The sequence below is a fragment of the Natator depressus genome, chromosome 2 (genome assembly GCF_965152275.1).
Source record: "Natator depressus isolate rNatDep1 chromosome 2, rNatDep2.hap1, whole genome shotgun sequence".
Taxonomy (NCBI): Eukaryota; Metazoa; Chordata; order Testudines; family Cheloniidae; genus Natator; species Natator depressus.
The window spans coordinates 129119879-129142831 of record NC_134235.1 but is presented as its reverse complement, the minus strand read 5'-3'; the positions used below and the strand labels follow the sequence as shown (position 1 = coordinate 129142831).

At 40.0% G+C, this 22953-nt stretch overlaps 1 protein-coding gene across 8 annotated transcripts in view; it reads right to left on the bottom strand.

Moving 5' to 3' along the window:
- The window catches only part of CDH18 (cadherin 18), an 845073-nt gene that overhangs the window by 254097 nt on the left and 568023 nt on the right, over nt 1–22953 (bottom strand). The gene's annotated exons all lie outside the window — the stretch shown is intronic.

Below are 22953 nucleotides of genomic sequence, written 5' to 3'. Positions count from 1 at the left end.
ACTGAGTTAGAATTAAAACTGCCCTCTGATAGAGATGGAGCAAGCTTATAATTAGGTAAATTAGCTATTACTGAATCTGTTTTAAAGATGAGATTCACTTCAGTTTTTCTGTGTATTCTTATAAAAGTTATCTGGTTTCTATTGCTCCTCTCCCCTGTCATAATGTTCTCAGTAAACATCACAGATAATTTTACTTGTGTAACACTGGGTTGTTTCCCCCATCCTTCCCTTTTTGCCAGAAGATGTTTCTGAGTCATTGATATTAAAATATTTTTGAGGTAAAAGAACACAGTATTCCTGATGGGGAGAAAAAACACATCTTTGTTTTTTGTTGTTTTTTTTACAGATATAATAAAGCAAATTATATGTGGAACATACTGTTTTCCCTCACACCAATGGGTGTGTTTATCTTATAACCACACCTCTGCCCTTCTTGCTGTATTGTTTAACCATCTAATATGAGAGTTGAAGCAAACAGACTAGCAACCTGAACACACACCTAAATGTCCCGGGGAGGGCGGAGGGAGGGACCTTTAGAAAACAGTAAGACAAGAAATTAGAAATCAGAGGGGACATATAAGAGCAGAAGTTCACCAATTTTTATGGTTTATGGATTGCTTTGTCTTTCTATCCACACATTTCAAAAGAATATCCCCACCGGAACACTCGCTACTCTTTTTCAGTATTTGTACTGAGTCCAAGCACAGTTCATCAGAGCACAGAGCAAATGCCTGCCCAAACTTCTGGTGCTAATTAACAGGTAGAATTACCCACAAGAGAGACATATTTTCCATTACAAGCATGTAGTTTGGAACAGTGGGCAGTTAGGTGAGGGTATAATACAAGTATTTTACACCCACGAAAAAAGATCTGTTTAAACTTTATCTTGATGCCACTTTCATGCTCTCTCTGGAAGACTAACAGAGGATTCGCTACACTGGATCAAACCATTGGTCCCCCGTACCTCATCTCAGCTCCAGCAGTGGTCAATGCCATGATCCACAAAAAGAGCAATGTACCGAGCCACCTTTAATAATACTCTATTACTAAAACATTTGCCTTACAAGGTGCTTTTCTAACACGGATGAATTAAGTCCTAAACAACACCCCTGTGCAGTTAATAGCATTATCCCCATTTTACAAATGGGGAAATGAATCAAGGACAATTTGAGGGATTTGCCATAGCCAGATAGCGTTGGAAGTCTGTTTATAAAGTTAGGGACAGAATACAGGATTCCTGGCACATACTTCTGTACCTAGCCTCTGACAGTCTTTCTGCATATAGGAGAAAGCATTCCTGTCCCATCCCAGCAGGAAATTAGTTTATGCCCCAAAGCATGAGATTTCCTCCAGACAATTCACTTATGAAAAACTATTCCAATAAATTAGGTATTGATACATTCCAATATAAATACATGTGAATTAAATGAAAGTTAAATAGTACTTTACAAAACAAAAATGACATACTTTTTCTTTTTAATGATTACTTTTTTCTTCCCTCACTTCCATTTTGGAGGATTCAAGGGAACAGCCTATTAGGCATTTTACACAGCACAAAAAAATGAAGAACAAAAAACCCAGAAACCCTTTAAAAAACAATATACAGTGACATTTCTCTCAGTGGAGCAGTTAAGCAGTATACAAAATTTATCTGAACTCATCATTACACAACATGCCTTTTCTGTGGAAATTTGTGATTTTTGTTTTGTGGAAAACACTGCTTACTCATTTATTTTTAAGCCACTATATAGCTTAATTTAAAATTATTCAGATTCCTTGTTTCTACATTTTTATGTTACAAAATAGTGACTGATTCATTTCTTATTTACTAGATTAATTTTTTACTTATGTTTTGTGTCAAGCTCTATTGGGATGAAAATTCAAATTAAAAATGTGCAAAAACAGCATTTTAAAACATTGTTTTCAATTAGCTAAATAAACCCACTTCTGCTGGCTACACAAAAAAAATATCAAAATATGTTTTGCATTTAAAAAATTGATTTATTAAACAAAGGAAGTATGATCTGTAGTTACTGATCGGAACTGACCATTTCTGGTCACCATGTTCTTCAAGATTTTAGAAATAGTAGATATCATCCCTTCACGTCTAGTTTGTGTTTATAGATTGGAAGAGGGAAACCACCTTATCTGGGTTTTTTTTTTTTTTTTTTTTTTAAATTCTCGGGGTTTTTTTTCCATTTTGAGTAAATTAGTCATTGAACTAAATGAGTTGAATGAACTGTAACAAAAAGTATTTTCTCTGTACCACAGAGAGGCTACTGTTGTCAAATGTTCATTCAACACTTTAACAAATTCTGGTTCCAGGTGCTTAGCCAGTGACCTCCACCAGGACAATGGTTTGATTTTCTTTAAAATATGGCAGGAAGCATGTACTGCAGGCATATAATTTAAATTATTTAAATAGATTATTAAATTGAAGCCTTACTATAGGTTGTCATAATTTCAAATTTAATTTTAAATAGGATTATTTATAAGCCCCCATATTTAATTTAAATTAAAACATCCAATTTAAATTATACATTTTGATTTTAAAAAATCATCATTTTTATCCACCCTACTATCCAGTATGGAAATTACTTAGTAAATATGACCTGCAAAAGGGTGTATCTGGGTGGGGTTTCCTTTACTACGTATGACCATGTTCTGAACTTTTAATTTTTTAAATAATAATAAAATAGTAATGACATAATAATAATAAAAAGAATAAGAATAATATGTAAGGATGGATACTGCTTGGTTTTTGTTAGAATTCCAATTCTTGACTATCATGGAATATTGTAGGATGACCAGAGAAATATTTACATTATTACATCATGAGAGACTCAAAGCTGAACAACTGAAAGAAGTAGGAATTTTTAGTGAGACTGTTTAAAATGCTTTGGTTTTAGAAATCCAATACTTAACACTCCGGAGAAAAGATGTCACTGTTAAAGTCTGAGAGCTCACCCCCACTTTAAAAAACAAACAATCCATTGCATTTCCCCTTTAAGTATTCATGGCAAAGTCTAGCTTGTTGGTGATGAAATTATAAAGACAGGAAGGGACTGAATGGTGAACATAATTGGAAGAAAATGCTGAAGAAACTTCTAGTTACTTTAATTGTGAGGGACTAAACAAACATGGGACTGAATCTTTTAAATTCCTCTAAATTGCTGGTTAAGGTGATGCTCTAAGATGCTGACTGCTCAACGCTGTTGTCTGCAATTTTAGATTGAGTGTCCTGCTCTATGTTTTTGTATTATAATGGTATATGGTACTGCAGAGCAGACTTGTATGATTGCTGAATCCTGGGAGCCCTTATGAAAATGAGTGGCGTATCTCAAGAGATTGTCACAATGAGTTAAAATTAAAATAAATTATTAAATAAGATGTGCAAAAGTTCTGCTGGCATTGCTTGAAATCATTATTTTAGCGTGGTTACTGCTTAGCATGGGAGCAGGGCTTTAATGAATTCCCCTGGAACCAGTGCCAGCCAGCATGGAAATGCAGAACAGGTATGCTTCACCAGCAGGAAGATGTGCAGCCCAAGCTGAGCCGTAATTAAGGTGGGCCCAAGTAATTCCTGAACCCTATTGTCACACCCTTCCTAAATGCAAACTGACCCTAAATTTGAATTCAGCTTAATGATTGATTTTAACAGATGTTTATACATCTAAATCTAGGCAACTCCTTCACATTCACTGACTGTTCTTGTCACAGACCTCTTTCATTCCTTGTCTGAGGATAGAGTGTTGCACATATGTACACACAAGCACATATGTGGTGGTGACAAACAGATAAACAATTACAGAATTTTGTGATAAACTGCATTTCTCATAAACGTTTGACTACTTCACCTGCACTCTGTTCACTGATTTCCTCTCTCTCTCTCTCTCTCTCAGGACTAGAGCTGGTAAAATATTTCCCTCAGAAACTGAACTTTAGTTGAAACTGAAATGTTTCCCACGAGAGTGTTGATTTTGAAAAAAAATTGACAGAGTTAGGCCAGCTCTGAACAGTTTTGAAAATCCCATTTTAAAATTACAATATTGTGTACACAGTGTTGTTGTAGCCTTGTTGGTTCCAGGATATTAGAGAGACAAGGGGGGAGAGGTAATGCCTTTTATTGGCTCCACTGCTATTGGTGAGAGACAAGCTTTTCAGCTTACACAGACCTGAAGGAGAGCTATGCATAAGCTCAAAAGCTTGTCTCTCTCACCAATAGCAGTTGGTCCACTAAAGATATTACCTCCCCCGCTTTGTTTCTCTAACATTGTATATGACTGTTGAGGGTTATCTCGCCAGCATACCAGATGTTAGGAACCCCGACTCCCACTGTCCAGCTTCTTTAGGGGATGCCTTCCCCTAAATCCACTTCCAACTCCTGTTTATCAGGAACCATAGCTGCTCTGTAATGAGTACCTGCACTGGACACTTAGCACATTTGCTACCTATTAATCTGCAGCATCTTGTTACATCTCCCACTGGGTCCCTGGTCTGCTTTAAGGAAGGCATACAAAGCCCACCACCACTTGGACAGTTTAGTGGTGAGGGAAATATTCCTTCTGAGCCCCGAACAGAAAGGAAAAGTTGATTAGCTCAATGCCTACAGCAGATCATAATACCCAGTACTACTCTCATCCTATAGCTGGATGCTGCAGGATATGATGAGAGGAAAGGGTTCCATCTGGAGGGCCTGGGGTATAAATACATCCCCACTCTATCCCCCGGTGCTCATGGTGTCCCCACCTGCTCTGGCCACTTCAATTTCCCCCCTTTGGCTCCATTCAGGTGAGTCCCCCTTTGTTCTCCCTCATAACCCAATGGCAGTGGGGCACTTTAAAGGAGCCATGGCCCCTTTTCTTCCTGCTGGCTAGATGAAGTCCCACCACATTCAGTGGCGCATTACATATGAAAGGGTCCCTAAAACATCTTGCTTAATTTCTCTATGTCCACAACCTGTACAGTTGGACTTATGGGGATGTCATCGTGGTATGGTGTCATGCAAAAGGTTCTCTCAGCATGGCTTGACATGGCCACAATGTATGTGAAATTCAAAAACACTTTATACAAAAGCACATAATCAGGCATTCTACATATGCCAGATAATTTAAGAAAATATCTTAACATGTTTTAGGATATTTTTGGGCCTCGTTATCTTACCCCTCCACCTGTAAAACCAGGTCCTTTTGTTAGATGTATAGGACTCAAAAGAAAAGAAAAATGTATAATACAATTAAAATGCCTAACAAATTATTTTAAAAAGTTCTTCTGTACAGAAAAAGTCATAACTTCATAGTCTAATATCTCAGCATCTTCCAACCCTAGAACCAAGTGCCTGCCACTAAAACGATAGAAGTATTCTTTTTCCAATGGTATAAAATTCCTTTTTCTCAATCTACAGAATCATAAGGGATTAGACTTGAAATTCTGCTGATTTTATGCATAAAAACTCTTATTGTTCCAGGATTCAATTTTTCCCATCCTGGGACTTGGGCTGGTATTTTTGTTGTTGTGGTGGCAGTGGTGTTTTTTTGTTTAAGGAGCTGAGCAGGGAATCAAATGGAATTTTTTTTTAAATGATCACTTACTGAAACAGCTCAGGATTTTAGAATCTTAGAATATGTACTGAGGCTGATGGATTAATGTCAAGTGATGTGATCAAACATGCCTAATAGATGTATCACAACCTGTGCAGTTTATCACATGGATATCTCTCTCTCACACACAGGCCTAGTGGAGTCAGGCTAAAACAAAACATTTTTATAGTATTACAGTGTCTTCCAGTAAAGAACATCTCTATCTACAAATACTGAATTATATTGATCTTAAATAGATATGGTGATCACTAGCCAACTACCGGGGGGGAAAGCCTCTAGATACTACTTCATGGTTGCAAGGAGTATGAGAAATTTAATAGCATAAAAGGTAAATGATCAGATAATGGGAATTAAATAAATTCATGCCGTTTCTCTTTTGTGAAATGTTAAAAACCCTAAAGACACATAAGCTGCTTCCAAACCAGATAAATACAGATCTTTCATTTAATATGTCACTGTAGAAACCCAATATTATAAGTTATTTAATGCACTTATTTTAACTCTTATCGACTGTATCATTAAGCCATGGTTAGGTGGACTGAGCAGGTGTAAGATGTGGAATGAAATGTGAGAGTAGCTTGGAGAGAATGGAGAGGAGAGAATAAATGGTGGAGTAGAAAGAGTGCAAGAATGAGAACAAACAGGAATGATGAACCAAAGATAGATAGATAGCATGAAAAGAATGAAACAAACATTGAAGAAGATGAACAATGATAGAAAATTTTGCGTGAGATAAAACAATACTGAAAGTGCCTAAAGAAAAGGCATCAAGAGACAGAAAAAAAGTGGAAAGAAAAAGGAAAGGCCAAGTGGGAACGTTGCAATTGTGCAAGATACGGGGTAAAACTCTCTCTCTCTGAGATGGATTTGCTTTCAGAAGACTTAGAATATTGAAAATGACTGAAGAAAGTACATCAAGGTAGATAAGCACAGGAGAAAGAAAAAGAAAAGAACACGTGGTAACTTGGCAATCATGAAAGATACTGTGGAAAGCTCTGTCTCAATAAGAGATTGATCTCGTAAATTGATAGCATGCATCCGAGAATTGTAGATGATTCAAGCAGACAGTAAAAAGTTCTGAAAAATGAAAAAGATCAACTGTCTATCTTACACAGATGAAAACACTATTAAACGTATGAAACTATCTGTCTGTATATCAGCTAGTGGATCAGACAAATGCACAGTATACATTTGAATCCCAGATTTTGGCTTTGGATCTGTGAATCAGCCTATAGAAATTAACTGGATTTATGATCAACCTATAGGAATCATCCTATAACAAAAGTCAGCACACAGTATTGACAGATGTGAATGCAAAACTGATAGAAATGGGCCCGGTATCTTTTTTATTTTTCAAACAACAACAATGGTTCTTGTTCTGTGTCACATGTACCTATGTGGAACTCCCACTGAAGTCAGCTGATGACATATTTTGCCCAGGACAAAAATATTTTTTTTTTGAGAAAAAGCAAACATAAAATGCTTGTAATCATACATGAGTATAGAGAGAACTGTTCAAGTTTAATGACTAGAGGCAGCTATACAGTATGAATAGATGCATGATAGGCTACAACATTCTTGTGTACAGTTTGCATGCAGAGAAATGAATAATGTGAAGTTATTCACCTTGATCTGTAGTCAACTCCTGCTGAGAATAATCGATAAATGCTGCCCAAGTAAAACCAAAAAAGAAAGGGAAAACAAACCACAAACAACGGAAAAGGAAAGAATCTGTAATGTTCTGAGTTGTCACAGCAGTACCCTGTGAAACCTGCTTCTATACAGATTGCATAATACTAGGACTCCCGTTCTAAAAGGGTGAAACACATCATAATAAAAGGAGAAGAAAGCAACATTTGTAAAAGGAAAACACTTCAGATAAAAGGTACAAACACACCGTTTTGTTTGTTGCATGATTGTTCCAAATGTGGGATACAAAAGAATAGGTACACAGCAGGTGTCAAAAGTCCAAAAAGAAGCAATCTCCCATTTGGTGTGGGTAAGCTCCCTAAATAAGCAAATCCTTCCTTTGGCATCTCAGCAGGGCCACACAGAGTTTTTTTGGGTGCCTGGGGCAAAATCTGAAGCTGAGGACCCCCACCCTTCCAAAAAAAATTACCACAGTGGGAAGGGCTGGAGATGAAGCCAAAACGGTATTCACCCTCACTGTAGTGGCTCGGCTCCTGTCCTGCAGGCTGGGTCGAGTTCACCACTTCAGTTATTGGGACCTGGCCCAGGGGATCAGTGTCTCTCAGGTTTGGAGGGGGCCTCTCAAATAGGAATCCTGGGGCAAACTTTTCCCTCCCCGAGAGGCCCTGAATCTCATATTGGTACTCAGGTGCCAATATAACAAATTGCTGTATTATGCCAATATAGAGACAATTTGATAGCCCAACTGTTGGCTCTGCATGTCCTAGCATTGTGGTAAGGTACCATAATTAAGAAATGGACCTAGAGATTACAAATCATGCTTCCCTGATGAGATTTTCCAAAGTGGCTAGGGAATTTAGCAACACATCTTCTATTTAAATTATTTGGCTAGAGACTCATCAGATTTTTAAAAATCTCAACCTTTGGTTTTTGTGAAGTACTCTGGAAATATTCACAGCATGTTATAAGGTGGTTTAGATATTTAAGAGTGGTGAATGCATTTATCAGCATCATACTGGGGGAAAAAAAAACAAATTATTTCCTTAGAAACATCATGCTCAACCAGGATTTAAGGTCCCAGCCTTCTGAATTTAGGTGTGATGCTTTGACACACTAGCGTGTCTATCTTAAACTTTAAAAAAATAATTTAGTTTTTGCATCTTCAGTAAGTTACTTCTCAAATTCTTTCTTGGCCTGCCTTATTATACTTTTACACTTAACCTGCCAGAGTTTGTGCTCCTTCCTATTTTTCTCAGTAAGATGTGACTTCCAAATTTTAAAGGATGCCTGTCTGCATCTAATGGACTCCATTATTCGGCTGTTTAGTTTTGGGGTCATTCTTCTAGTCCTCCTACTGTCTTTTTTTTATTTGCGGTATACACTTGGTCTGAGCCTCTATTATGATGCTTTTAAGTAGTCTTCATGTTACTTGCAGGCATTTTACACTCATGACTGCTCTTTTTAACGTCTGTCTAACTAGTGTCCTCATTCTTGCTTAGTTCCCCTTTTTGAAGTTAAATAGTACTGTGGTGGTATGTGTACATATATGTATATTCATTCCCCTCCACAAGGACATTAAATTTAATTACATTATGATCCCTATTACCAAGTGGTTCAGCTATAGTTACTCTTGGACCAGATACTGTGCTCCACTTTGCACTAAATTAAGAATTTCCTCTTCTTTTGTGGGTTCCAGTACTAGGTGCTCCAAGAAGTCATTTATGGTGTCTAGAAATTTTATTTCTTCATTACTCCCTGAGGTGACATGTACCCAGTCAATATGAAGATAGGTGAAATCATCCATTATGATTGTGTTTTCTGGCTTTGTAGCTTCTCTAATCTCCCTGAGCATTTCACAATCACTGTCACCATCCTCGTCAAGAAGACAGCAATGTATTTCTACTGCTGAACTCTTATTATTTTTCAAGCATGGAATTTTTATCCATAGATATTCTATAGTACAGTTTGAGTCATTTAAGAGTTTTACTTTACATGACTCTGTGCTTTCTTTCACAGAGTGCCATTCCTCCCAGCAGCATGACCTACTATGTTGTTATACATTTTCTACCCTGGTATTACAATATCCCACTGACTATCATCATCCCACTAAGTTTGTACGATGCCTATAATATTAATATCTTCATTTAATGGTAGGGACTCTAGTTCACCATTCTTAGTATTTAGACTTCTACCATTTGTATATAAGCACTTGTACATTTTATTAAAATTCAGTTGCTTGCCTTCATGTGTTATGTTTAAATGGGACTCATTTACATTTGCCTGTTCCTTACTAACTCTTACCTGTACTTTACCAACTTCTTTCCTATATTCTATACTAGGATATAGAGTTCCATTTTAAGAAATTAATCCCTACGGGATGTGCCATAAATATAAAGGGAAGGGTAACCACCTTTCTGTATACAGTGCTATAAAATCCCTCCTGGCCAGAGGCAAAACCCTTTCACCTGTAAAGGGTTAAGAAGCTAAGATAACCTCACTGGCACCTGACCAAAATGACCAATGAGAAGACAAGTTACTTTCAAAGCTGGAGCAGGGGGAACAAAGGGTCTGTCTGATGCTTTCTGCTGGGAACGGAACAGGAATGGAGTATTAGAACTTCTTAGTAAGTAATCTAGCTAGAAATGCGTTAGATTTCCTTTTGTTTAAATGGCTGGTAAATAAGCTGTGCTGAATGGAATGTATATTCCTGTTTTTGTGTCTTTTTGTAACTTAAGGTTTTGCCTAGAGGGATTCTCTGTTTTGAATCTGATTACCCTGTAAGGTATTTACCATCCTAATTTTACAGAGGTGATTCTTTTACTTTTTCTTTAATTAAAATTCTTCTTTTAAGAACCTGATTGCTTTTTCGTTGTTCTTAAGATCCAAGGGTTTGAGTCTGTGTTCACCTATGCAAATTGGTGAGGATTTTTATCAAGCCTTCCCCTGGAAAGGGGGTGTAGGGCTTGGGGGGATATTTTGGGGGGAAGACATCTCCAAGTGGGCTCTTTCCCTGTTCTCTGTTTAACACACTTGGTGGTGGCAGCATAGGGTTCAAGGACAAGGCAAAGTTTGTACCTTGAGGAAGTTTTTAACCTAAGCTGGTAAGAATAAGCTTAGGGGCTCTTTCATGCAGGTCCCCACATCTGTACCCTCGAGTTCAGAGTGGGGAAGGAACCTTGACAAGATATCTCTGCACAAACTGTGTACTCCCCTGCAACTGTGCACTTTCCTCCAGCCATTAATTTAACAAAAACATGATCTACAGCCTTTTTATGTGCCAGCAGTCTGTGTCTATTTTGCTTTAGGTGGAGCCCATCCCTTCTGTATAGGCTATTCCTTCCCCCAAAGGTTCCCCTGTTCCTACATCACCACACCCATGCATTTTGAAAACCTGCCAAACAGGCAGTGGGGCCACTAGATAATAAAGGTTTTAAAGGAGTACTCAAGGAGAAGACCATTGTAGAAAACAAAATTTAAGTCTTTGAATTCATCTTCACTGCAGATATGGAGCAGATACTACGAGACCTAGTCTTTTTGGGTGACATATCTGAAGTACTGTCTTAAATTAATGTGTTTATGTGATGGGCTGTAGAAACCCCACACTGGGCAACAGGGGGTTAAGGAACTAGTCTGGGGTCAGCCAATCACACTCCACCTGTATGAGGAGTTAAAAGGAAGGGGAGCAGGTCATTTGGTGGCAGACCAGGGAAGAACAAACCTGCAATCTGAAGCTCCAGCAGAGAAGAGCTGAGGAAAAAGCAAAATTTCTCCCCATGACAATTGTGAAAAGGTCCCTGCCTGAGGGAAAAGAGGACCTACTACAGAGAAAGCCTCAGAGGGAAGCAATTCCCCCTCCCTCTCCCGTGGACTCTGAGTTTGTTAATTACCCTTTATTTTGTGTGGACTACCCCAGCAGGGGAAAGCCTGGGACTGATCCTTCCCAGGGGAGGGGTCCATAGCACAGGAGGAGGCAGTTGCTGCCTGAGCAAGAAAGAGAGCAGCCTCGCTACACACAGCCACCACCAGGTGCTATGTGGTGAGCGGACACCTTGCATGCTGCCTTAACCCAGATGGTGACTCTGGGGCAATCACAAAGGGAGGAGTGATAGGAACTGGACCAGGGAGGACAACCTTAAGCATCCCCTGACTGTCAGATCACTGATAGCCATCAAAGGGTCCTGGGTCAAAGCTTGATGGAGTGGGAGAGACCCGGATGCCCTACCAACAACTCCACTGCAGGTCATGGGCCAAAACCCTGACCACTAGGCAATGCTCCCCTACCACTCCCCCTGACCCTGAAGAGATTTTTAACAAAGTGATAAAATAAACAGCAATAAGTCACCAGTTGGTATTTACCCAAGAGCTCTGAAGGAACTCAAATATGAAATGCAGAACTACTAACTCTGGTATGTAACCTATCATTTAAATCAGCCTTCGTACCAGATGACTGGCAGGTAGTTAATGCAATGCTGAGATTTAAAAAGGGCTCCAGAACAGATCTTGGCCAATGAGCCTAACTTCAGTACCAGGCAAATTGGTGGAAACTTATAGCAAAGAACAGAAGGATCATAAGACACCTAGATAAACATAATTTGTTGGAAAGAGTCAACATGGCTTTTGTAAAGGGAAGCCATGTCTCATCGATCTATCACAGTTCTTTGAGGGTGTCAGCAACCACGTGGACAAAGATGATCCAGTCAATGTAGTGTAATTGGATTTTCAGAAACCCTTTGATTAGGTCTCTTAAGGTCTTAAGGAAACTAAATGCCATGGGCTAAGACAGAAGGTCATCTGATGGATCAGTGACTAATTAAAAGATAGGAAACAAAGGTTAGAAAGAAATGGTCAGTTAAAGAAAGGCAAAGAGCAGGGTCCCCCAGAGATCTATGCTGGAACCTGTGCTGATCAACATATTTATTAATGATCTGGGAAAGGGGGTAGTCACTGAAGAGGCAAAGTTTGCAGATGATACAAAATAAATCAAGATAGTTAAATCTGAAGCAGACTATGAGGAGTTATAGAAGGATCTTACCAAACTGGATGACTGGGCAACAAAAGGGCAGATTAAATTTGATGTTGATAAGTACAAAGTAATGCATATTGGAACAAATAACCCCAGCTATACATATACAGTGATGGGTTCTAAATTAGATGTTACCACCCAAGAAAGAGATCTTGGAGTCACTGTGGATCAGTGGTGGGGAACCTGTGGCATGCGGGCCGCACACAGCCTGTTGGGGTAATCCGCTGGCAGGCCGTGAGACAGTGTTTACATTGACCGTCCGCAGGCACTGCTGCCTGCAGCTCCCAGTGGCCACGGTTCGCCGTTCCTGGGCCAATGGGAGCAGCAGAAGTGGCGGCCAGCACATCCAATATTGCATATTGACAGAGACAGTTCTCACTTATGTTGGTCCAAGAATATAATACCAATTCCACATCCTGATCCAGGCCTCACACCTTTGATGGGCTTAATGCAAGAATTGCCAAGTGAAATCTATGACCTGTGCTAGGCAGAAAGTCAGCCTATATGAGCATAATGATCCCTTCTAGCCTTAAAATGTATGAATTTGTCTCTCTATGAGAACATCTTCTCTATTCCACCTAATGTATAAACACTGCTGCATGGTCCAGTTTGGTACGAATACATGAAAAATAAAAATAACAGCCCTTTTTTTGCCTTCTCAGAGTTATGTCCCATTTCCTGTTCTTTCTGGCTAGATTTTACACGAATGTTAAAGGATGTTGCTTCCTCCACTACTATTACGTTAACTGCTGATTACAGTTACTGTGGCTTCCAAATGATAGCAATCATGAAATTATTGCCACTAATTAATAGGTTGTTTTGTGGGGGGGCACCTATAGCTGAAAACCTCCTCTAATTAACCAGCTGCTGCATTTGTTGTTGTTTGATGTAGAGGCCTTTGCACTCATGGATATGTGGAAAACATTACCTGAGGTCTTGTTTTCATTTGCTTCATAGCTTTGGTTTCAGACCATTCATATCCCACTTCAGTACTACAAGAGCCGGCAGTCCTTCTATTTATTTTCACTACCGCAGAAGCATGGGATTCTTTTTCTTTCTTTTTCAAGATATAGTACCTCAGAGTAATAAAGGTAAATAAAATTTGGAGACTGGAGTGAAGGAAAAGGGATGGGCACATTCTTCAAAAAATTAGAGATTACTGGTTCATGCTGCTTAAGCATCTCTGACATTACTGGGTTCTGACTCTCTTATGTTTGCTCTGAGTATAGGGTTGAAGTACATTTGATTAAAATCCTGACTGAAATCAGGCAGTGTGGAGATTTTATTTATTTATATATGAAAATAAGAGAGAGAGATGAAAATAAGAGAATTAACCACATTTCCTGAAGTTCCACAAGGTTTTTGTTCAATTCAAGTGTTTGATAAAGGTCCATTTTTCTCTAGCCATATTCCACTGCCAAAATGCAGTTTTAAAGCCGTTCAGAGTCCACACGCTGCATTAGTTTAATAGGCATTAACATACAGTTACCTCACTGGGTAATATGAATCATATTTAAATTAGCTGAGGTCATATTAGAGTGCAAATACTAGCATGAATAAATGGTTTCTGAAATTACTCATGGGGGAAGTTGTTCCACAGGCCATATTTGAAAGACCTTTGTGAGTTGGGAGGAAGAAAGGGAAGAAGACAGGCTTCAGAATGGAAATGAGGACCCCCAAAACAAGAAAAAGTATGGACAGCAGTCACAGGGAGGGAGTGGGGAGATGGTGCGTTAGCAGCAATATGGTCTGTGCGATAAGCACGAACACATGAAGGGCAGGGATGCACTTGTTCATCTAGCTGGGTTCCTGGACAGGCAGCAAGGAGGGTGAGGACCACCCCAGAATAGAAGCTCTTTGTTAGCAACTAGGTAAATGCTGTGTTATATCTGGACAGACCAAGAGAAGAGACAGTATCACAGTGAAGGACAGAGGCAGTGAACAACTGCAGCAGTGCCAGAGGAAGAAGGAGGCCCATAACTGTAAGCAGTGCTGGATGAGGCACAAATGCTGCCTGTAACAAAGGCATCAGCTCAGTGAGAGCATTCACCTGGCTGCTGCTGTGATGGTGAAGGACCAAGACCTTAGGTGCCAACGTGGTGCTCCGTAGAAGTGCAGGTGCTGAAGGAGAAGCATGGAGCTGCTCACGGAACACAAGTAGTCTTAGAGATGGGACAGCATCTGTGGAGGCAGCAGCAGGGTACCATTCAAAGAGAGTCTGTTGACAGTTTAGCCAAGACATTTGACCTGCAAACCATTTCTGTGGTTGCTGCTGCACAAGATCCTGCTGATGCATAGCTGAGCCACGTGGGCTTTGCAAGCAGTCAGTCCGAAGCTGGCATGAACAAAGAGCTGTATTCAGGCTCAGTTACAATTTTTATTGATTTTAAAGAGAGAAGAGTTATTGTTCACAGTTCATCATTTCAGCTCCTGATCAGAGTGTGGATCCACTCTGAAAAGTGGCTGTAAAATGGCAACCTGGGGTTCCATCGTCTTTTGGCTCTCAGTGATTTCTATAGCAAATGTGCATTATTTACAAGGAAAAAGATGACTTTTCTAACTTTCAGGTCCGAAAGCTCACCCTGTGCTCTCAGAATTAGGGGAAGATCTTTGCTCCCTAGACACACCACCAGGGATAGAGATTCTGCAGGCCAAATACGCCCCTCGCTATTTTCTTCAGATTATGAGAGGTATGACAAAGGAGCAGTCCCATTTCCCTATGTGGGTTAGCACCTGTGTAACTGTTTGGTTCTATAATTACATGTTGATGCACAAGCTGAGTTGTATCCCTCACCACAGCTGCTAAATTATTGTAACAAATGGCTCCAGTGAGCAGCAATTATGACAGTGATTGACTATGTAGATCAATATATTTAATAAATGCACTGAAGAGACACAAGAAATGTGGATTTATATTAAATGGCAGTAGGAGACTCAAAGGATTTTTCCAACCCTACCTCATCCCCATTCAAGGATCTCACATGGAAGTAATTAGTCAAATATGTGACACAAAGCTAGGAATTCACACCATTTGCAAAAAAAAATACTGTGCATGACTACACAAGATACAATGGTAAATCATTGATAGCAAAATATAATGACAAAATAGAAGCCAGTGGATTCAATAAATGAACCTTGTTTGGCAGATATGATTTATGAAAGACTATGCATCTGTACATGAGTGGAGGAATACATAAGAACTCCTTTAGCCCTTTCCTGATTAGAGCCCTTATACTCAGGCAACTAATCAAGAGAGACACAACAAGATAGGTGACTCCACTACTTGCAAACCCTACATGCCTACCTGCAATTAATGACAATGGTTATGGTTAATAGAAGTGTGAAAGTGACCCAAGCAAGTTGCAAAGTCTGCTAAATGATCCATAGCTGATCTACAACTTTCTCTCTGTCAAGCACCATGCCAGCTATTTCTAAATCTGGAGAATGTATAGAATTAAATAGATCTAGCCAAATATAATCCAATTTCATATACAAGAGAGAACTGGAAAATATTTTAAGTGTTCTAAATTCTCCTGTTCTGTCTTTTTCCAAGCTGCTCCCCAAGAGAATCAAAGCTTCAGTGATTTCTTCACCCTGTTCATAATGGTTAGGTCATTCAATCAGGGAACAAACAAACAAGCAAAAAGTGATTTTGATGAGCAATTATGCAACTTAAATAGCAAATATTTGCAGCTGTCCATCTCTATGTAATCCATACACTTTGTTCAGACAAATTATTTGTCAAACAAATGTGAATAATAATACTCTGTGAAAATCATGACTCCTTAACAGATAATTGAAAATAGGCAAACCATAAAAGGGACAGATTTTTAAAGGTATTGAGGTGCCTAATGATGCAGATAAGCCCCGTAGGGAATTTTCAAAAGTGCGTAGGCATCCAAATTACACTGAAACCAATAGAAGTTAGAACTGGAGCCGAAAAGTGACTGAGACAATGTGACATTCAGTATTTCAGTGCCTAACTTTAGGTGCCTTGAAAATCACAGGAACAACACTGCAATCCACAGTGCCTGTTTTAGGTACCTAGAGTCTCTATACAATGAATGGGAAGAGATGCAGGCCTGAGAATGCGATCATTAAAAGCCAGAATGCTAAGTGACTCCCCCCCACACCCAAGATAGCCAATGGGAGATGCTGATGAGAGGGGTGTGTCCTAAGTCTCACCCCTCCCCAGAGATAGGTGAGTAAGTCTGGGCTGGAAGGAGGCACCTGTCTTTGCTTGCAATCCGGAACTAGGAACCCCTCTCCGGGAGCCAGGCACCACACACCTTATAAGTTTTATTGCAGTGGCAAAAGCGTTGGACTAGGATGTGGGAAAACCAAGTTCAATTCCCCACTCCTTGCTTGAGGATAAGAAAGAATTTGAACTGAGGTCTCCCATAACTCTGAGGAGAGGGTTCTAACCACTGAGCTATTCTGATGTGGGGCTCTCTCAATCTCTCTCACTGAAGCTGTTCCACTTTGGATAAATACTTAAAAAGTCATTGGAGCAGGGGGACTGGACACTGGGTCTCCCTCACATCCCAAGTGGGTGCCCCAACCACCAGGCTATAGACCATCTCTCTCTCTCTCTGGTCCAGCAACTCTAAGCATTTATCCAAAGTGCAACAGCTTCAACAGGAGCGATTGTGCGAGCCCTAGATCAGAATAACTCAATGGTTAGCACGCTCTCCTAAGAGTTACGGGAGACCCCTGTTCAAGTCCTTTCTTCCCCTGAGACAGAGGGGGGAATTGAACCTGGGATTCCCACATCATGGGTGACTGGTCTAAGCATTGAGCTAAAAGTTATAGAGTGGATACTGCCATCATCTCCTTCTCCTCAAAGCATGCCTACTGGCTCAGCCGCCACTGGGAAGACAGGTGTTCACCTGCCTAGCTTCCCCAGCTTCATGGATTGCTCTGGGGCTCAGATGGAAGATAGGCGACTGGACACCTAGGGTGAGGCTGCAGTACGTGTGCTCTGAAGCAGAAACTTAGGGAACTTACACAGTGGAAATTTAGGTTCCGAGTTAGTTCAGCTGCCTACAGGGTTAGCTGGCAGCCAAGCAGGAGCTTTGTGAATCAGAGTGGAGCCTAAAACTTGTGTCTTAGGCTAGGGCCAGTCCTAGACCAAATGGCACCTCGCCAAGACCAGGCCCGTGCTGCTTCCCAGAGCTCCCATTGGCTCGGAACAGTGAACCACGGCCACTGGGAGCTGCGGGCGGCCGTGCAAATGTAAACAAACTATCTGGCGGGCTGCAAGAGGATTACACCTGATGGGCCGCAGATTGCCCACCACTGGATCAGAACATTCTAGAAGGTCAGTGAAAAATGAATCCATACACACAATACCAGAACCATATTACTTCAAACATTCTATTTTCCCTTTTGTCACTAACAACAACAGCACCCCGAGCCTGGCACCCTCCAAACCCCTGTACCCCAGGCAGTCACCTGGGTCACCTGTCCCTAAACCTGGCTCTGCTTAGGCACCTAACTCCCTTTGTGGATCTGGGTTGAGGTGCCTAACTCCCCTTTGTGCTCCACTCTTTGTTACAGTGCATGCACATGGGCAGGAAGAATGATGCTTGTGTAACAGTTTTAGCTCTATAAGGCATGGTAAAATCACACATCTGAAAGGGTAAAAAACCATTATAATCAATAACTACTGAGTCTTTGCAGTAGTTATTGCACACAAATATGCTTGCTGTTTGAAAACATTTCTTTTCTAAATGCCAAGAGGCATGTCTGCCCTATGTAGAAGCATGCCTTAAAAGGTGAATTTTTCAGACAGAACATGGACAAAATTCATTTTAACTGCTTGATTCTATTTGTTTTCCTTGCTTTGCAACTAAATGTAGTATAACCAATTGCCACAGTTGTTTCTTAATCACTATTGTTATTGTTGCTCATTTTTTGACAGCTACCAAAAGTGTGCAAGGTGCATTAGAGGACAGACCAAAAGACAGAACCTTTGTCCCCAAATGCTACCAATCTTGGCAGGGGTAGATGGCTCCTGTGAATGGGGGAGGGAAGAGATAGAAGGTGGGGGTAAGGGGAGATACTGAGATGGAGGGAGGGGCACAAGCCAGCTTCCTGGCAGTTCCTACCACTGTTCCAATGGCAGTTCCTCTGCATCTGGTGCCTATTGCCCGGAACTCCCCAGCAGACCTTGGCTGGCACCCTGTGTGCTGACACCCCCATGCCCCTCACCCAGATGCTGGAGTCCTGTCCCATTCCCCCATCCCAACAGCTAGCACACATGCTCCTGCCCCTCTCCCAGGTCAGGTGTCTCCATGGGCCCTGCAGTAGCTGGAAGGTAGGACCCGTCTGGGACAAGGAGTCCTACCTGTTCCATGGCAGCCAGGCCAAGCTCCTGCACCATCATGGCCACTACAGTCCCTCCTCTGGGTCCCACTCTCATCTCTGTCCCCCACAACACACACACACACACACACACACACACACACACACACGGTGGAAAATAGCCAGGTCCCTCCCTGGCTTCCAAGAGATACTGTGAGGACAAAAAACATTGCGGGGTGGAAACATAGATCCACCCTCCCCACCAATTCCCATTGCAGGGGCACAAGCCTCCCACCTACCCTGCTGTCATCCTTGTTCCGCCACCCCTGTCCAATCTAAATGTAAAATGTGATTGGCAAGTGAGGGTGGTAGTCAAGAGGAAAGTGGTGATGTGAGGAAGGACAAGGGTTAGAGCAACAAAATGTTGCGGTTATGCACTGAAGTAGCCATAGACAGGTAATCATTTTCCTATTCCACAAGAGTTTGTGAGATTTCATATTGTTTTTGCATCCTGAGTTGGGATTAAAAATCATAGCTTTGACAATTTTCACCAACTGATCATCCATTTTTTTTTTTTTAATCTGGTCAACTGAAATGTTTTGTTTCAACAATTTTGAAATGTTTCATTTTTATTTTGACTTTTTTTTTAGTTTTAATTAACAGAAATTTCAAAACCAAAAGTTATTTTGAGTCCAAAATAATAAACTTTTCATTCTGGACATGTTTCACTGGAATGTTTCAACAATTTGACAAGTTTTTGTTCAAAAATGTTTTGAATCAGGAGATTCAATCGAAACTGACTACTTTTCATGAATAGTTACAGTTTGGACAAATTGACATCTTCCAACAACAAAAATCTGTGCCTGAAAATTCCCTACCGGCTCTGCATTTAAGGTATATGCATTTATAGATTGTTTTAAGTTTTGATTTGATATTCTCATAATCATCATAATTATCATTGCATATAAAGTTGGTAACCATACATGATTCAAATGGCTAAGCAGTCTACAGACATACTCCTCAAAAATCAAGGGTGAAATCCTGGCTCCTGCGCTTAATATGGTCTGACAAAAAGGGAAGGGGCGGTCTATCATAACCTGGGAGCAGAAGCTTTACTAAGACATGCTTAAAGTGCATGTCTCAGTGACCCAGCTCAATTTTATTTTTAGTTGTTTAATTATTGATGGATCTCCAACCCCTTATTAACTGCCCCATGCACACTTTAAGCACTGTCTGGCCCCACTGAAATCAATGGCAAAACTCCCTTTGAGTTCAACAGGACCAAGACTTCCTCTTCAATTTAGTAGCACGCAACATGAATTGTAGTATCTTGGTAATAAAAACACATGTTATGCACTGTTTATGTAATTTTCCTATGAACTTTTTTCCCCTCCTCAAATGTATTTTTGAGTTATAAATTTCTCAAAGCCAAAGTTCACAATTGAAATGTGAACAGATCTTTAATTACAACAATATATGAGAGGAAATGCTATGAGTGACTAGCAAAATGACTCATCATTCTGAAAAACTCATTAATTTGTGCTTAAAATATAAACCCCCATGTCTATCTTTAGTTGGCTTCTTAAAGCCTGATCTCTCAGAAACCTGTGGCTCAAACGTTTTGAGGAGAAGTCCAGCTTAATAGCTCAGCTGCTGGCAAAATACCTAACCAATGAAGACTGAGGTTCAGTTCTCTCTCAGCTGGTTAAAGTCAAGAACAGCAGAAGCAGTGATCTGAACCTTCAGCCTGCACCTGAACCAAATCTTTTCTGATGTTTTAAAAAGATTGCTTAACTCTCTCTTATTTTTCATTTTTATGCACTTCCACCTGCCTGCCAAGACTGGCAATTGAAGTGCTAAAATAGCAATAAATGCTATTCTCACAAGATTTCCAGCTACATGTGGCAGACATAAGAAATTTTGATAGTTCTGAAGTTTCACTAAACCTTATCCAGATGTTTAGAGATTAATCCCTATGGCCCCAAACCTCCAAATCTTGTTTGACCCATCACAAGAGTGTCCTGCAAACAGTACATTAGACTACAGAGGATAAGTTTATCTGTCAATGTTTGGACAACAGCTTTCAAAAATGCTGTTTAAAGGATTAACAGAGAAGGAACAAGATGCTGATGGCAGAGGTGCTGAGCAACAACTGAGCTTTCAGGTCAGTGGCAAAATCGAAAAATAAAATTACTGTATATAGCAATGACAAGTTTTTCCATTTTTTTCCTAACGAAATGAGAAATTGGAAAACAAATCATTTCTGGGCAAACAAAATGTTTTGTTCAACCTGAAACAAAACATTTTGTTTATTGTATGGGCTTTTTTAGTTAAATCAAGCTAAGTTTCAAAACAATTTTTTTTTCTTAATGAAAAGTTGAAATGTGACTTTTTTTAGATGAAAAGTTTCAACATAGAACATTTTTATTTTTTTTTAGAAAGTTCCCCTTCCATTTTTCCCTGAAACTACTTGCCAAATTCAACCTAAATTTGCAGTTTGGGTTTACCCAAAACTGCATTTTCAGCACTTTTTTTTTTTTTTTACTGAAATAATTCTGCCCAGCTTTAGTTATAACTACTTGCATCTTTAGCTAAATTAAACAGAAACTGAAAATACTTATGCGTGTAACATACGTAAAGTATCATGAATTCCAATGATTTTTCTACACACAAACATTCTAGTTGAAAACGACAGGGCAAAATATTTGAGTAGGTGCTCTGCTAAAGACTGCCGACAGCACTTCCAGGCAGTTACTTTGTAGGAAAGAAATTACTCTAAACAATGTACTATTAAGCTCATATGTAACGAATCTGCATGAGATCTCTACCTTCCATTTGAATATTGAGTATTCCACTGGAAATCCAATTAATATGTTTCTGAATATCAGTTGAAAAGACCAGGGAGAGTTAGGTTCTGAGTATTTGGAAGTGTGTATAGATATTCCAACATAGGGGGTGGAGTCATATATGGGGGACAGTTTGAGGTTCATGACAGAATTTCAGCCAATAAAAAGCAGAGACATTTAGCGACTTAGTTGACTTATGGACATGACACAATCATTTTAATTCATTGCCAGCTGTGTTCTGAGTGCTGGCTGAAAGTGGGAGTAAATTGCTCTTGTCTCAGTGAAAGTTCCACACAGTCAATCTCTGCTAATTTAACATATCCTGAAACTCAGTCTATAAATATCCTGCTGTTTAGCTGCAGGAGGTGTTGAAGAGAAGCAGGGAGAAAACACCAGGGCTCCTCTATTAGTCTTCAAACTCTACAGTTTCTGTTACAGAGGCTGTGGACCTAGATTAGTTTTTAATTTGAAACAGGATAGTCCATAGGAACTGTTACAGCTTTTATGAAAGCTGTAGTTAAAGGGGTAGGATTGGTCAATGAAGTGGCTTGTGAATTGAACCCTATGGGGTGTTTCACAAATGCTGGAAGTGAACCAACGCCTACAGGTTAAACTCAAACTTTCAAGGAGAAATTCCTACAACTGTGTGTTGACTACATCCCACCTCAACCTCCTTTTGTGCCTTGTTACCTCATACATTTTCAGTTGGTTTCTGGGTTTAGAAACTACTACCATAAATCTTATGAACGCCTGGGATCTCAGCATTTCAGTCATGAATAGTAACGCTTGCTAACCCTTATGAGCTAAAGGTTTTCAGAACCTTTTTCTCCAAACTTCGATTCCTTCAAGATTTTAGCGACTATCATCTTGCTGGAGCTAGAATAAATGCTGCTTAATATCTGGAAGTTTTTTAAGTCAGCTTAAGTTGCATTAAGGTTAAATTCTGTTACTCCTGTCCTGTGCTGGGTGCAGGTAAGGAGAGAGAGATATTGGAAAAGGTGTTACAAATTCTGTACAGAACCAGAGTCCTCCTTAGCCAGAAGCAAAACTTAGAGTAACCTGAGGGCTGCTCTAAATAACACTGGTTTGAAATGGTTCTTTATAGGCCATTATTCCAGCCAGCCATCTTTCTGCCCTTGATATGTCTCTTAATCTGGGGCCGTGGTGTTTGGGCAGCATAATGCAATTATGTTGGTTCTCCAAAAGATGCCTTCACCCCCTCGTACAACAGGGGAATTGTGTGGGGATTGTTTCTTGTATCACAGAGCAGAATCTCAGTATCTAACTCAGAAAGATCAGACTTTAAAGAAGGAGTGTTATTCATTTTATTCAACTGTTTCAATATTTTAGCTGTTTAGTGTTAACCCTCTAACATTTTCCATCTATTTCACAAAATGTGAAGAGATGTTAACGTCTGTCCCTAGGCTGGGATTCCCTCACTCTAAAAAATGAAAGTAATCATTTGAGTCCCATGCTGCTGCTATTGTAACATACAGTTCCTATGTCTACATGGAAGACAGGTCACAAT